Source organism: Macrobrachium rosenbergii, chromosome 51 (genome assembly GCF_040412425.1).
Source record: "Macrobrachium rosenbergii isolate ZJJX-2024 chromosome 51, ASM4041242v1, whole genome shotgun sequence".
NCBI classification, from domain to species: domain Eukaryota; kingdom Metazoa; phylum Arthropoda; class Malacostraca; order Decapoda; family Palaemonidae; genus Macrobrachium; species Macrobrachium rosenbergii.
Genome location: NC_089791.1, coordinates 21,875,913 through 21,892,601, shown reverse-complemented (window position 1 = coordinate 21,892,601; position 16,689 = coordinate 21,875,913). Strand labels below are relative to the sequence as shown.

Sequence of the window (16,689 nt, the reverse complement as noted above, 5' to 3'; positions counted from 1 at the left end):
GTGCTTTCTTCTGTTCATTAATGTGGAAATTGTTCTTAAGGCTCTTCTTCAGTGGACTAAGGAACAATCAGTTGCAACTGTCCTCACTATTAAAACATAAAACACCATCCAGCAGGAATTGCACTTGTCAACTACTATAGTAATACCTCCCTTATCTTTCAATTTGTGGAGGCCAACTAGCATTTGGCACAGGATAATTTGGTTCAGCAAGACACTACGCCTTCCACACCATCTGCAGAGAAAAAGGGGCAAATAAGATGCACTGAAATACACCCAATTCTTGATAGGAGTTTATTAATACTGTTTTCCAGCATAACGTATCAAGTGGATCAGGTATCTTCCTTTTTGTAAATCTGATCACTTTACTATATAATTAGGGTTGATTTAAAATTTTGGCATGTTCAACACACAAGATTACCCTTACTGAAAGTAGCTGTAATACTATACAATCCACAGCACAACTAGGGCACAAACTAACTAATCCACAACTTCTAACCCCAACTGCAAGTCAGCATTGTTTTAGAAAAATTGGCATTTTACAAAAACTGCACATCAGTAATCTTGGAAAAAACAATATTTTAAACTTAAGTATTTCCACAACAAACTTAGTCCTGCTTGCAAAATAAGTATTTCCACAACAAACTTAGTCCTGCTTGCTAAATAATGTAGTTAACCATGAATTGAAGTACTGTTTCCTCAAATATGCATTAATGAAAATTAAAATTTGAGAGAAATAAAATTTTATCACCAAACAATTCCTTCTTTCCTCTTCAATTGAATTTTGATATTTTCAATGCTTATAACATTTATGGAGAAAAAAAAAATTAAGTAATGCAAAACTAACAATCTTCCTGAATAAACATTTTAGTGACTATCCACAGGTAAAAATTATAAAACCCACATAACATGTTTTTAAACATGTTAACTTTGATACGCTGTAGTTTTATACATCCTTCCAGAATTGAGCTTTTTAACATTTACATCCCTTATAGAAATTAAGAGAAAAACTTTGAACTCCTGAACAGTTCAAACAAACCTTCCAACCCTTTTGCACCCATTAAATACAGATCTCCCGAACCCAACTATATTCCATTTTCATCAGTTTACAAAAACTATCAAATGAACAACAATGAATCTGCTAGAAAACCAAATTATCTGTTGAAAATTTTAAGTTCTAAACATTGATTCGACAATTATGAGAACTAAGCCATATTTAAAAGAAATTCACCTTCAAAGTAAAATTCCTCCAAACTAGCAGCACAGAGGTATTGAAAATAACCTAATTTTCTGTTTATCACCACCAAACTCAAACCAAAGCTATGCGAAATGCTTTACTTTGGAGAAAAATTTACCCTAAACATGCACATATTGCCGATTTGAAGTAGTTTAATTTCACATCCAAAGTAAACAATTAATATCAACTACTGACTATAACCCGTGTTATGTACAGCATACAAATAAATAATTACCTTCAATGAAATAAAATGCTGCCAACCTGTCCTGGGGTAGTCTCTTAGGCCCCGTCCACATGGTCGAGCTTTGCTCTGAACTTGGCTCGGTGTGACGTCAGAAACAGAGAAACGGCGAGCAAAGCTTCGTATAGGGCTTTCCTAATGTTTATCGAAGTATCGAGGCTTTGCCTGCAGCAGCAGGGCTGTTCACCGAAGGAAATATTTCTGGTAAATGGATAAAGACGTCAATTACTGAAAAGTTTCCGTAAAGCGCAATTTCATGTCAAACCTTCACAAATAAATAAATAAACATAAACAAGAGTTTCCCGTTATTTTACCCTTCATAATGAATACGTCAGGTAAGTATGACTTATGGGAACTTCGAAAAACAAATATATGAACACCCTTTATTGCAATGCTACGGAAATCTGTCAGTCTAGTCCATTATGCTTGGAAATCCTAGTGCTGTACTGTAGTGGTCGGTAGCTGCATCCTGTTGACAGAAATAGTAATGCTGCATGTACAGTAGTCGAGCTTCAGCTGAAATACTCTGCCTCATGGTAGTATCTTGTTTCCTTATATATGGCTCCATTTTAGATAAGAGTTTATAAAAGTTGTTAGGGTCCATTCTCATATAGTTGATGAAATCTGATTCATAGCCATGCATGTCTCAGTTCCCGCAATATCATCAAATGGCTTACTATGTCTGCTCTTCTTTGTAGGCACTCTACACCACGTCCTTTTCTACCTTGTCGCTTTTATCTTTGCACACATTGCTACAATACACAGCGCGATTTTCTTCTTGGGTGTTTTACAATCCATATTGTAGTACATATTCGGTCCTGTGTCAGTCACTGCCAGCAGGCCCTCACTAACCAACAGCGTCGTTCGGACAGCAGCATAAATGCGTATGACAGGCTTAGCCTGCAAAGCGGCAAAGTTTACCGAGCAGAGCTCGACCGTGTGGACGGGGCCTTAAATAAGATGCCCTGAACTACATTTGTACTACATGAAGTTCCAAAAGACACACCTGAAAGAACATTCCAGTGAAAGAAACCATTCATGACACTGCACTCAATATGTTAACAGGGGATTAATGGAACATTTACATTTTCTGTAACCATCATTAATGGTTATTAGCAGTACTTGGCTGGCCGTGGCCAAGGCAAACTGTATATGTCAAACAATGTGAAGAACACTAGTCCTGCTATTATCAATTACCAACAATTTCTTCTGCTATTATCAATTACCAACAATTTCTTCTGCTATTATCAATTACCAACAATTTCTTCTGCTATTATCAATTACCAACAATTTCATTCAAATCAACAGTTGAAGATTGGGAGACTGAATAACTGATGCTAAGTTTTCATGACAAAACAAAGGAAAATTTATTTTAACTAATTCTGGTTCATATTCTTCCAATCATTTCATCTGAAACTGAACATATGAAACAATCAACCTATTCCATTTCATCTTGAATTTGAAATGTTAAAAAATAGTTTGAAATGTTTTCTCACTCGGCCTACATCAATGGTCTTTGAATACCCCCCCCCAACACTCCAAATTTTCATTAAATACAGACAAATACAGTAACAATCTACCATGTGTCTATTCCAAACATCTCCAGCAGCCAATGTCTTCACCGTGAAGTCTGGACTGTTTGGTGCAAAATATACCAGGGTACAATAAAAACTTCACCTATCTGTATGAATGAAGGGTTTGTAGGAAATATATTCTGTAAACACTTCAGCAGAACCTCAAAATTTAGGTGGGAAGGTTAGAGCTCAAAACCAAAAATAGTTAAATCTGTCTTTGTGATCAAAAGGGCACTCCTGGAGGTGGGGATTAGCTAGGAACCCAAGGCTCAGACAAAATGGAGTCTTATGCTAAAGAAATAAAACATGAAATGTCCCTAATACCTTTATGATCCAGGAGGTATAAAACAATGTAAATATGAGAGCAAAAAATCTCAAGATCTTTCAACTCATATGGATAAAAAAAAATTGGCCACCTACATAACCCATCAGGGCATCAACTTATGCATGAACTACCATTCCCACTGCTACTACTGGTCCTAACAAAAGGATTGCATACCTAACGCAGGCCGTCAACCAATGCATGTACTACCAGTCCCACTGGTACTACTGGTCCTAACACAGGATTGCATACCTAAAGCAGAAAGTAACAGGTTGTATGGAAACTCTTACTGTTAACCATTGAAACAAAGCCACACTGACATTTACTTTTCAAAATTGAATACTGCATGGAAAGAACTCCTGATTTTGTGGGCACCCATAATCACAATACTCACCACCTGTTAAAATGCTATGAACTCTAGGATAACCTGTCTGAGCCAATAAGGTATATTTCTCAATGCTGATACTTTCCCTGGAGTTGCTAAATCTTTAGGGATAATGACAGGCTGCTCTAACTTGACCAACTAGAAAATCCTCTTCGTCTTCAGCACAAGTAGACTGTTACCTTTATTTTCAGTGTTAAAAGAAAATTGCTGACTGCAATGGACCCATCCTGGCAACTGAAAATGTATCTTTGCAACAGTCAGTTGCAAAACAGAAGCCTATTAGTTCCAGACTTTAGTATGAGTGACCTTACTGGACAGCATAAGAAGCTCACTGACCTCTCATGAAAGATGCTGTAAAACAGTACTCAGTAAGTGATCTATCAGAAATGCAACGTCAAAATTTCATGAGGATGCTTAGCAAGACAGTATCAGCAAAAAGTTAAGTTCCATTGACGACCTCATGTCTAAGTAAAAAGTTGAAAGACTTGAGGAAGAACTTACCTGTATCTCCCTAATTGCCAAGAATATTTTCTGAAGCCTCTAGAATAGGAAGAAACTGGCCAAAGAGAAATATTGTAGAGAGATTAACAGGATCAACATCCCTTTCACAACACCCACATGACCGGTTTCCCTTTGTTTGGTATAGGTCGAGTGTTGAAACTCAAATGAGACATCCTCAGCTTTATATCCTTGCACAGTATACACCTATATGATGAAAAACAACATGTGCTATATGAAATGAAGTCATTTTGCTTGTTACTGAGTAGTGATAATCTCAAAAAGGGCTTCAGCTTCTTGAAATTAGTGTTTACACTAATAAACATACAGTACAACATTCTATCCTACTTGATGACTACACCGATAAACTTTCTAAATTCACCAGCAATTTTCTGACATTCATGGGATGAACTTCTTAAAACCTGACAAAAAAAACATACTTGGCAGATCACTGTGCACTACTTCTGTGAATGATGTTATGGCGAAAAAAAAGTGTTAAAATGAATGAAAAAAATATAACCTTACCTCAAAATTCACATAAATGCTTGAAAAAAACTAATTTTATATTTTACAATAGGCTGTATCCATGACATCAGTACACTGGAATCCTATGTATTGGTTTCATCCTTGAGTTACATCTATTAGGCAACCTGAATTCACAGATGCTACCTGTTTCTGCAAACCTGAAATACAAAGATTCAATTTACTATAAATCTTGTGCATTTGAAATCATTTATATTCTCAGTTATAATGAAATCATTTATATTCTCAGTTATAATGAAATCATTTATATTCTCAGTTATAATGAAATCATTTATATTCTCAGTTATAATGAAATAAGTGTAAATTAATTTTATTCGACACTGAAGTATCGAGTTTCACTTATTAACAAAGGTATTTTCTCTACTGGATTGTACAATTCATTTACAGTTTCCAAAACAAATTACATTTTCAAGACTAACGTTCAGACTTCCAATTTCTATTTAAGATTTTACTAATAAATCACTATAACGTCACTAAATCGGTTATTCTTGACAGATTGTAAACATTTACAAATAAAATTTCCTTTTAATGATTTCCATGAAATAAACTCTCCATCATATAGTGCAAATCCCAGTCCAAAAATGCAAAACGCTTATTATTAAAACATTATATATGTGACTGTTCACTTTGCAACCAACAATGAATACTGAAACTATCAGAAACTCCTCCTCAAAAGATACTGTCTGAACTTTCAACATGTTATCAAGTTAAAATGTAAGTTCTACACAAGACCTAATTCTGTATTGTAATATGACTAAACCCTTTGGGCTAGCATAAAGTTAATTTTATATCACTGATCTCGAACTAGTTACAGTATTTATACCTGTAATACTGTCTGCCAGAATTTGTATCTAGCTCTAGATATTCTCTTATGCCCTTTTTCCACGGTTTTAGATACTGTACATGCAACTTTATGCTGTACATTTATTTAGCTGCTCTACAGAAAAAGCAACTCGCACACAACACCAATAACCTTGTACAATGTCTAGGTAAATTTGCATATTAGTCGTACACTTATACTTCAGCCGATTTAAAATTGGGATTGGAATATAAAATTTAAGAGGGGCCAAGCACTGGAACCTAAACGGTCAATCAGTGCTAGAAGGAAGACTGAGTAAAGGAGATTTTACAAGTGTAACAGGAAGAAAACCTTGCAGAGGCACTATGAAACTTATTAGGAGAAGATGAAAAGTAAGATGGAGGAAGGATAACATGAACAGAAGTACAGTAAAAGGAGTGAAAGGGGTTGCAGCTAGGGGCCAAGGTGCACTGATGGCACTAGACCCCTCTGGGGGATTACAATCTATAAACCTTGAATTTCCAGTCTTGGGTTTGTGTACCCTTGCTTGCCAGTACTATTCTTTTCTTACAGGCTGCCCAAGAGCAAGAGCCTTTGCTGGCAGAGAGCCAACTTTAAACTAAATGAATTTTTTGTTACTGACCAGACATTCTGTTTTAAGGTTATTCAGACTGAGTACAGTATTCTAATATTTTTGTATATTTAAATTTCCCTTTCTTTTTTGCCCATGGATGTTCTATTCTGTGGAAGCCTGTCATATGAACTAATGGCTTTGAGTTTGTTTTATAAAAATTTAAGCTCAAAATAAAAATTATTTGCATATTATTCAATGTTGTGTTTAAAACTGAAAACTTCGGCATCATTCTGATTCTCAGTACATTCAAAGGAACTTTTTCTTACACCACAGTAAAAAAAAAAAAAAAAACTAACTTTCCCAGAGGATTTATCCAGAATTTTATGATAAAAGTGGAGACACCTTTCAATAAAGCTAATAAGACCTCTAGGAATAGTTAGGCTCCAATTACCAGGCTTCTAATTTCTCTAAATCCATAGCCTCACTGTTTTGCTTGGATCTTTTGACATAGGACAGGCTTCAGAAGGCTTTTTATCTTTTTTTTTTTTTTTTTTTTTGCAATGGGTCCACATAATCTTCCTCCAACCCCTTAAAACGAAGGGAAAAATCAGAACCTTTTCTTACCTAGCATTTGTCTATTTAAAATTAATTCACTTATATAGCTAATGAATGCTAAAATAACCAGTAAAGACTTAAGAATTAGATGCCAACTAATTTCACTGCCTTTCACAAGTATACAATTTAAAAACCCCTTCATAACTATGCAACTTAAAAATCCCAAACTTCTACAGCTTCTCTAACCTACTATGGGTGTTTCCTAAAAAATCATAAAAAAAAAAAAAACAGTGCTGATGAAGTACCCACAAGAAATTTGTTCAGGAATGTTAAAATGTTATTTTTGGATGAGGTAATACTAAAACAGATTTTTGGCTATAATGTTGAAAATCACAATGCATACAATAGATGCACTACTTTTATATTTCATGCTAATAAGCAAATACTGTATCTTATGGTTTGTGTTGAGGAATCTGTTTTATGGTTTTCCCTATCCAGTACATTTAAAAAATATGAATCATGAAAAATTTTAAAAAATATGAATCATGAAATTTATGATATAAAGCAAAGCACTGGAGCACTTTGTCATTCAGCTCTTAAGACTGTAAAATGAGATGAAGTTGGATAACAAATAAAGGAATCTAGACAAGGAGATGAAGTACAAAGATATTAAGGTGAAACCAAAGTAAACCCTTAATTACTCTGAGAAAGCCCCACAATTACATCTAATCTAAAATACCAGCTAAGAGATTTAACAGAAAGAGGGAAGAAAGCACATGGGAATGGATGTAAAGTAAAAGGCCAAAAACAAAGTGCAGCCTTGGGCTAAAGTGATGATGCACACACCCTTTACAAATGCCTATGGTGGTCACCGAAAACTTGAATAATGAGTGTTAGGATGGGGAAACAAAATTAATTAGTGCATCAACATCTTGGGCAGCATATGCAGCACGTTCGGAACACGAGAAGCTTTGTGGGGGAAAACATGAGTAATATCCATAAGAGTACAGTCAAGGTAATTCTACAGAAGAGCTCCATACGGAGTTATCTTTTGTATGAAATTTATAGACTAAACAACATGGAAAAGGGTGAATATAATGCATATAAGCAAGATAATTTGACAAGTTTACTGATATAATGAGAAATTTACCATATTTTATTGGTTTTTGTGTTACTGAAAGCTTCGCTAGGTGCCATGTTTAGTACCAACCCCTCAAAGATGCATACAAAAGTCAGTAAATTTCCCATATCTCTGTATATTTCTCACCTGTTCTGCATTATATAAACCCTTTTCTATATTGTTCTGACACAATTTTGTCAAACTATATCTCCATCCCTATAATTTAGGGAAGAATTATGCTTGGCACATTGAAAAGAATTAGGTTATACACCCAAAATCATCCAGGAGCAAGGACACGGCTAAACCTGTGTTGCCAAGACTGCACAGTGGATTTTTCAAGGTATGCTTAATTTCCAAAATCCTACAAAATTTCTGAAACTTTACAACAAAACAGTAGGCAATTTGTAAGCATTTTATCACAGACCCACAATCCCAAGAGTAGACATTCTTGATATGTAATCCATCATTACCTAAATTCAGCCAGCCTTGTACTGGCATGGGCTCTTGCTCTTCAGCAGCCCCTAAACGTAATCCATGCTCATCCACAACAGACTCTCTTCAACACAATCCAATTAGAAGCTCCAATTCTGAGACTTAGTATAAAAAAGAACTTAAATTTCAAAGGCATCCATTAGAGATGCCAACTTTTTAAGTCAATTTGGTAATTCTATATATTAGCTCTGCCTGTTTTTACCTTTTCAACTGGTTTTTTCTACACTTTTAGGGGTTCTGATACTGGCAGTGCATCTGTTTGCTGTCGGCCAAATGGAATGTCCCTTCGCCGTGTTTAGTACTGGCCCGGGGGGGGGTTGGGTATCCATATGTTAACACGTTATTGCATTTGCCAGACGGGATATGAACCGTTCGAAACAGACGTGCCATGCTCTGTCTTGTGAAGATTGCGTATGGAAGCCCGTTGTTGGATGGACTTCAGGGGTTACCGTAATTACACTCCATTGCCAAAAATTAAAGGTAAATTCATAATTAGCAACCAAAAAACTGTAGAAAAAGTTAAGTTACAAGGCAGTCACCGCCGCTACATATAGTTATACCATCAATTTTCTTGTTAATTAAAATTTCTCAAATTACCTCACTTGTACTGAAATTTATATACCAGCAGTCCCAAAGGTTATGGCAGGGGTTCTGTCCCCGGCGGTGCGCTGTAAGTCGAAAATCGCCGTCACCCGAAGGATCATGATGGGAATAGCACTTACAGTGCTGTTAATGGAGCTGTAAGCACCGCACCCTAAGTCTGGGCAACAGCGTCATAAAGCAGGTATCGGTGCTGTGAATCCACTTATGGCACCGAAAAATCCGGGTTAGCAGCGCCGTAACTCAGGAACGACGTAACCCAAGCCTGACATAACCCGGGGACTGCCTGTACACCCATTTGTATATTTTTCATTAAAAAAATTTTATTAGCCTAATAAACATTTAGTGCAGAGCTATTCTGCAAAATTAGCTGAATAAAAATGAGAAAATTATATGGTTTTTTTAACAATAACCTATGCAGAATTAAGATAAAGCAAACCTACCATAAGGCAATCTAACTTTGGATGCACTACCCTTCCTGGCCAAGGGAAATAAAGCACCCAAGGCCTCCACAGCCTTGAAGTATGCCATATTACCCAATTATCTACACCATGGGCCAAACTAAACTCAAGGCACCTTTCACATAGAATCTAACTAAGACTAGGCTACTAATTATTTCCCAAAATAAGCCTTTTAACCATTCTTTAGAACTGACCAGAAGGAGTAAGCTCAGTGTATAACTTTACTTTTTCTACAGTTTTTGGTTGCTAATTATGAATTTGCAATATTTGGCACTTGTAATTAACCCAGGACAACAAACAGATAAAAAAAAAATCAGTTGAAAAGGTAAAAACAAGCACAGAGCTAATATATAGAACTGCCAGAGTAAGGCATGTGTCTTTCAAAATTCCAGGATAAAAAAAAAAAAATACAAAATACAGAAATTCCACACATCAATCACTCAACTCTTTCTAGCCTTAATTACATTTTGGTGAGATTATATCATTCATCAACCAATATCTGGATATGGTATTCTTGGGCAAACCCATCTTAGGGGGAGAGGATTATGGTGTGAGTAGGCCTAGCAACTAAGGTATTATTGCAGTAAGAGGCAACATGCCATAATGACAAAGAAATATGTTTTTCTGACTGATTTTGATGTGTTTTGTACAAATTTCACCTTCAATTTTGTCGGAAATTAACGGTTCTGTAGCAAACTCCATGTACATAAGTGGACCAAAAACCATCAATTTCTGACGAAATTCAAGGTGAAATTCGTGCTTAATACATCAAAAATCAATCAGAATAACATATTTCCTTATCAGTGAAACCCACACAACCTAACAACCTCTCACAGAAGTACCCAGGTCACAGCCCCTGACCCTAACTTGTCACTCGACTACCCAGGTCACAGCCCCTAACTTATGCATGACCAGAGGACAAAAAAATAAGGTTCATATCCTGTCCGGCAAGTGCAATAACTTGTTAATGTATGGGTACCCAACCGCCCCCACCCAAGCCAGTACTAAACACAGCAAAGGGACATTCCATTTGGCCGACAACAAACATGCACCGCCTGTATCAGCACCCCTAAAAGTGTTAAATGGGAGAAAATAATCCAGGTATTTTTAAGAAACTATCAATTTCCGACGAATTTTAATGTGAAATTTGTGCAAAACACATCAAAATGACCTAGAAAAATGTATTTCCTTGCCATTTGGCCGTGTTGCCTTTTACTGCAATTTTACCGCAACTTCATTCCACCCTGACAATGTTGGGCTTTCAATGTTGTAAATTTTGCCATCCTTTTTACTGCAACCCTAAGCTCGGCAAGAGGCCTGTTCGGGTATTTCTAAGTATTAGCTCTGCGTCTTAGTTCTACCCTAGTTCAAATTAGGCCTGTTCCAAGTAGTCTACGAAAATTCAAACAAATTAACCTAGCTGCCAAATGAAATCCAAATCTCGTGAACTGGATAGACATCAACGAACCACATATGGTAGCTAAACACTACCCGAGGGGATAGGGGTTGCAGTTCCGCCATTAAAGCCCAATTATACCATCTGTAAAACCCTTCCATTTCACAGGAAAGGATATCACCCAGTACGTTAACCTATAGCACCATCAGGCTCGGCTCGGTGCTCTGCAATGCTAGAAATCTTAATGGAAAGATCCTCTATACACTAGTGAACACAACATTTAATCAGTTTCCCAAATAGCAAACAAATCGCTTACCAAACATGACATCAGCATATCCAACTAACGTTCTAGACAAACGAAGAGCAAAATGGGTAAATACTTCGTTGCTCATTATCCTCGCTTCACTCCCGAGCCAAAATGTGTCGCGTTGTCAACTTGGCAGACGGTGGAAGAAAACCATGGACCTTAAACTGCACCTACGTCGGAAGTTACGTGGCGTTGCCGCTAGAGCTGAGACTCTAGAATCCTGTGTTTAAATACTCTTGATTTCATGTAAAGTCTGCTCACCAAGGGTAAATTTAATGAATGATTACTAAATCATAAATAAAAAGGCAAAAGACCGATGACAGCGGGGAGGAAGGAAGACGATAAGAGTGAATATTATTACACAGATTATAGGCTAATTATTTAACGTAACAGTTTCCTAGAGAAGTAGAGTTTTCAGAAGGTGGACCTAATTATTTAGGCTACAATATAAATTGTTAATAAATTGAAAATATTACATTTTTTATTTACAAACAACTGATATTCAATCGTACGTAACATTATGCGGACTTATAACGTTAACGAAATTTAAGGGGAGATAAACAATACGTTTTCTTCGTATTTTAGGTTATTCCAAAGAAAATGGTCAAATCGAAAAATAAGCTAAACTGATTTTTTTTGTTATCTTTTGGCTTTAAACAGTTAAAACTTTACGTACTTATAATACACAGCTAATACAGATAGATTCATTTTTAAAATGCTTATATTGAATAAATAAAACTCATTAAACACTTCTGCATTGTTCTACTGAGGCAAAATTTTCTTCTGTTTTTTCACCAAATTGCCTGACGTAACGAAAACGCAATAAATATTACGAATATTAGCTCATATGTCAATAAATCTGTCAGTAACGGTAGCAAAAAAGTTACTTTACCTTCAAATATGCATAAAAATAAAGTGCATGCATTGCCTGAGTTTTTTAACCATTGTCCTAAACTTCCATATTCAGCGTGTTTCATGTTATATTACCAAACTTGTTCTGCCCATCATATTCAGGCTATACTCCACATAAAATTGTACAAAATGCTGAATTAAAATGCAGAGAATAACAACGCGTCATTGTAATTAGTTTGTAATGTTAATACATATTCTTTTCATTTACTTTGTTCTGAAAATTTGTTCATATGTGCAACATGGAGCTAAAGTCATGACAAATCTTTCAAAATTGCTTTATATGAGGAATGAAACGATAAATAAAATAATAAATTCTCTGGAGTGTATAAAACAATGGTTAATAATTAAAAACTATAAGTTATAGTCTGTGTATGAACACTTTCAGACTCTGATTCCAATAGGGCAGCAAAAATTTTTTAAGTGTTGAATTGAACTTGAGATTAGCCATTATAAAACGCACACCAATTTAACAGGCACCAGACATACTTAATTTAGCCTATAAAAAAACAAATTTATTTCTGACTACTTCCGAAAGAAAATAGCGAATTTGTCCAATAAATACCATACTTCAGGTAATAATATGCCAAAATAGCTGTAATTTGCAACACTGCATATGGTCGGTTAGGTAACAAAAATAAACCCTGTAATGGAAGTGTAAAATAGGAAATTTCAGTACATCTCAACCTCCATTTTCCCCTTCAGGATAAAATTCTAATCCATGTTCACAGTGACTATTTTCATCTTGGTAGTTATGATAAGTTGAGGCAATAATAGTCATTGTATTGTATGTTACATATCGAGTTTTTTTTTATAGAGCAAAGGATTGAAAAACCAGCATATCGGCGTCCTTATCAGTATTATTTTTTATAAATCCCTCTTGAAAAAATTAAATAGTTCGATTAGCCAAAATTAAAAAAGTAAAAACAAACAATAAACCCCATTCGAAAATAAAAGACCTTCCTTGACTAAAGGTATAAACTACTGTATATGGAGTCTAATTTAAGAACCAACAATTACAATATGTGCGCGTGTGTGTGCGTAAGAGAGAGAGAGAGAGAGAGAGAGAGAGAGAGAGAGAGAGAGAGAGAGAGAGAGAGAGAGAGAGAGAGAGAGAGAGAGAGAGAGTTTTCCCTTGAAAATACTTTTACAAACTTTTCATTTTACACCTTAGTAATTCGGTATTATTACAATTACCATAATTTCCGAGTATTCTTGCTGACATTGTTTTTTTTTTTTTTTTTTTTTGCTGTCCTCTGCATTTTATTGTGGAATAACTTTTTATTAATTGAGTTTTTTTTCCTCACAAGCTACTGATTTCTGATTTCGAAAGCTAGAAAAATCACGTAAGGAGAAAATTTTGGATCTTGGCAGAATTAAAAGAATATACAAAATAATAGATACGATGATTACTGATCAATAAAGAGTCAACCTGGATAATGTTCACCTGGTCGGTATTATATGCCGGGATGAGAGAGATAAAATCTGTGTCCAATTCACTGGTATAGCAGTTAAAAAAGTACCCATGAAATCGGAAAGAAAGATGCCACTTTCTTTCATAGAGAAAAAGGCTGGTAAACGGGATAAGGAAAAGCTTCCTTCATTATATAAATGTATTAGATTCAGTCCTGTTCAGAAGGGGAACAAATGAAAAACTTATTCAAATATGGAAACAGTATTTTAAACAAGAATAAATGAAATTCATCCTATGAAAAAGTCCGTTTTCAAATATATTTGTTAGATCTTAGCTCGATTAATCTGTATTAACTTATACTACTACTACACTTAGTTGCTTTCTGTGGTATATTGCTTTTTAGTTATTTTGGCTTCCTGCTCCTTCTTACGATGTACATTAAAATATGTATTCAATACCAATTCTTGACTTCAATGGTAATCAATGATGCTCAGTTACGATGGATGTAGCTATCACTTGGAGACATTATCATTAGTTTGGCTGCCATATTGTTAAAAAAATCTGTAATTTCTTCAGTGTCTTGTTAAGTAAACCATCATCCATAAAGACCTATTTTCGCTATGTTTGGTACTTGGCATTTAACTTTTTCATATTAAAATGTTTACCAATTAGTACAAACAGGTTACCCATTGATTTAGCAATCTTTACCTCTGTATCATTCATAGTTACTTCTGTGTCGATTTTAAGTTTTATTTTTTAACTATTAATACGCTTGTCATTCTATCCTCATCCAACCGGACTCTTTCCATCCTTCACCATATTCTTCCTTTTGGACACAACATCTGCAGTGTTGTTTATAACCAGGTACAACTGTATTTTCTAAAAAAAAAAAAAAAAATAATGTTTTCATTTCATAATCTAAAATACTTTGATGTCATTACTATATAATGTAGGTAATTGAAGGCAAATACAGCACTCTCAATGCAGATTTACAAATGTCGATTTACTTTTCAACGTTTCTAATAGTCAGTCAACTTTTAAACTATTCCAGCCCATATTCTTTAAAAGCATTTCCATATTATGTTTAGCACCATAGCTTATGTACTTTTGTACCAAATCCCACACTATGGTTCGTAGTATTAATAGCTGTTTATTTCAAAGCATTGATCACTGAACACATTGCTGTTTCCTTGGAGCAATTTTAAAAGGCTCTCTGATTTTCTAGTAAGATATTTCTTCATTCCATGATTTAAGATAAGATAACTTTGATTTTACAGTAAAAGTCTGCCCGGTCCTAAAAACTAATTATTTTCTATATTCTTGAAAACTGGATTTACGTACTCTGCTTTTAATCACGCCATCAGATACAAAGCAATCGGAAAAATAAATGAAATTAAAAACTAAATAATTTGACAAAGAGAATTATACGAGTAAAGACATATGAATGAAATTTGGCAAACTGTATCAGTTTCACTAGGTTCCAACAAATGTCTCAGGGGTATCAAGAACGTTGACACATCATTTTCCAAGACCTCATAGAAGGGGAGATCTTAGTATAACTACAGTGAACACCAGTACACTGTCTTCAGGATTGTCCTGACATAATCAATAATGTGCAGCCTATATCAGGCCGTGTTATTTTGCTCTACTAGTTGTCATTTGTTATTAAACTGACAAAAAACCGACAAATTTTTTTTCCCAGAATTGGGACCACTATTTTCTTAAATAAAATATAATATAAGCATTTTTGTAGTCAGAATTTGGTCAAGGTATTAATTTAAGTAATCTAGACTCATTCCACTCGGTAATAATAATAATAATAATAATAATAATAATAATAATAATAATAATAATAATAATAATAATAATAATAATAATTTTTGTAGGTGCCAGGTCATTGTTAAGATAATCATCAAAACTCAGGTGTAACTTACTAATGGAATCACACCCATTCAGAATAAATTTAGTGGAATTTACCTAATGTATTTTTCTCAGATAGCGTAGTTAGGTACTGAACACAAACACAATAAACGAGGACAAGCGCTCAAAGGAATCTAAGTTAAATTTCATATAAATACATTATGGCATCAAGACTAAAATTGACAAAATGAATTCTCATATAGGTTGCCTTCGTACAACAGCATTTCTGGGGTAAAATGGAAGTTATTTGAAATCACAAAACTTCGAAAAATAGGGGACTGTATTTAAGGTCTCTGGATGACAGAAAGGCCACAGCAGTTCAAAAAACAAGCTTTTCTGTCCAGGTAATTTAGCTTCAGCCATTATAATGGTTAAGTGGGTGCTTAAAACTATACACAATGCATAAAAACATTAGTCTCGTCTATTTTAAAAAGAATTCCCACTTGAGTAATGGTAAATAATGCAGTGTCGTACTTGAAACAGTCTTAAAATTACTGCTTACCTTTTATTTACGTGTGGCGTTCATTTTCAGCATTAGCAAATACTTTACCAATAAGTCGCTGAATGCTACTGTTTAAGCTAGTCACGAGATATCTTTTCTAATCACATAAATCGATTCGACTCATGCTGAGAACAAATCACTGGAAATAGCGCGTGCAGCATTTGTTAAGTCGGGCCTTATCTGTTGTGTTTACAATTCAGAGCCAACTTTCTTCACTGGAAACTCTAGCAACACTGATTCTAAACTTGGCTGCACCCCCAAACTCAGAATCACCAAAACATCAAATACCTTAACAAATATTGTTCTTGGCATCACTTAGGAGAAACGTAAACAAACGTTTATCTCAATAGTAACTTGACCTGAAAGCATAATTTATGTAAACATACCCACTGGCAAGACCTGAGAAGGTAAATTATCATTGTGCCTTTAACTTCTGTGACATATTTTGATCGACTTCCACACGGCAGGACTATGCAGGTAAAGAGATATTTTATAATTTTTTTTTTTCCAGATTTTCATGTGACAATTGTGGCATTCAGTTAGGGGAGACATTTGCACTTGGTTAGGTTGGACATCCACTGTTGCCTGTGTGTAGTCCCTGGACTGATTCCAAGAGAGAAATTGGGCGTGTATGTATTGCAGTAGGGCGAAGGAAAGCAAGGAACTCCCTTTGCTGAAGCATACCGTGTAAGCACCTGTCAAGATAACAAAACTTCCAAAGTTAGTTAGTCTTATCTAAACCTAACCTTTAAGCTTAGTCAGGGACTTAGCCCCTGACCCTTTTGCTCACAGTGATTACCCAAGCATTGCTTTGTATTCAGACCCTTCAGCAAATTATGTTAT

The 16,689-nt window shown here is 35.1% G+C and overlaps 1 long non-coding RNA gene across 1 annotated transcript; it reads right to left on the bottom strand.

The window, feature by feature from the left end:
- Window positions 1–4: 4 nt before the first annotated feature.
- LOC136833192 (uncharacterized) lies at window positions 5–11,369 on the bottom strand. Its single transcript, XR_010851377.1, has 5 exons — window positions 11,111–11,369; window positions 4,780–4,937; window positions 4,258–4,461; window positions 1,470–2,481; window positions 5–232 (listed from the first exon to the last, which is right to left on the bottom strand). It is a non-coding gene; the product is annotated as an uncharacterized lncRNA (long non-coding RNA).
- Window positions 11,370–16,689: the final 5,320 nt, after the last annotated feature.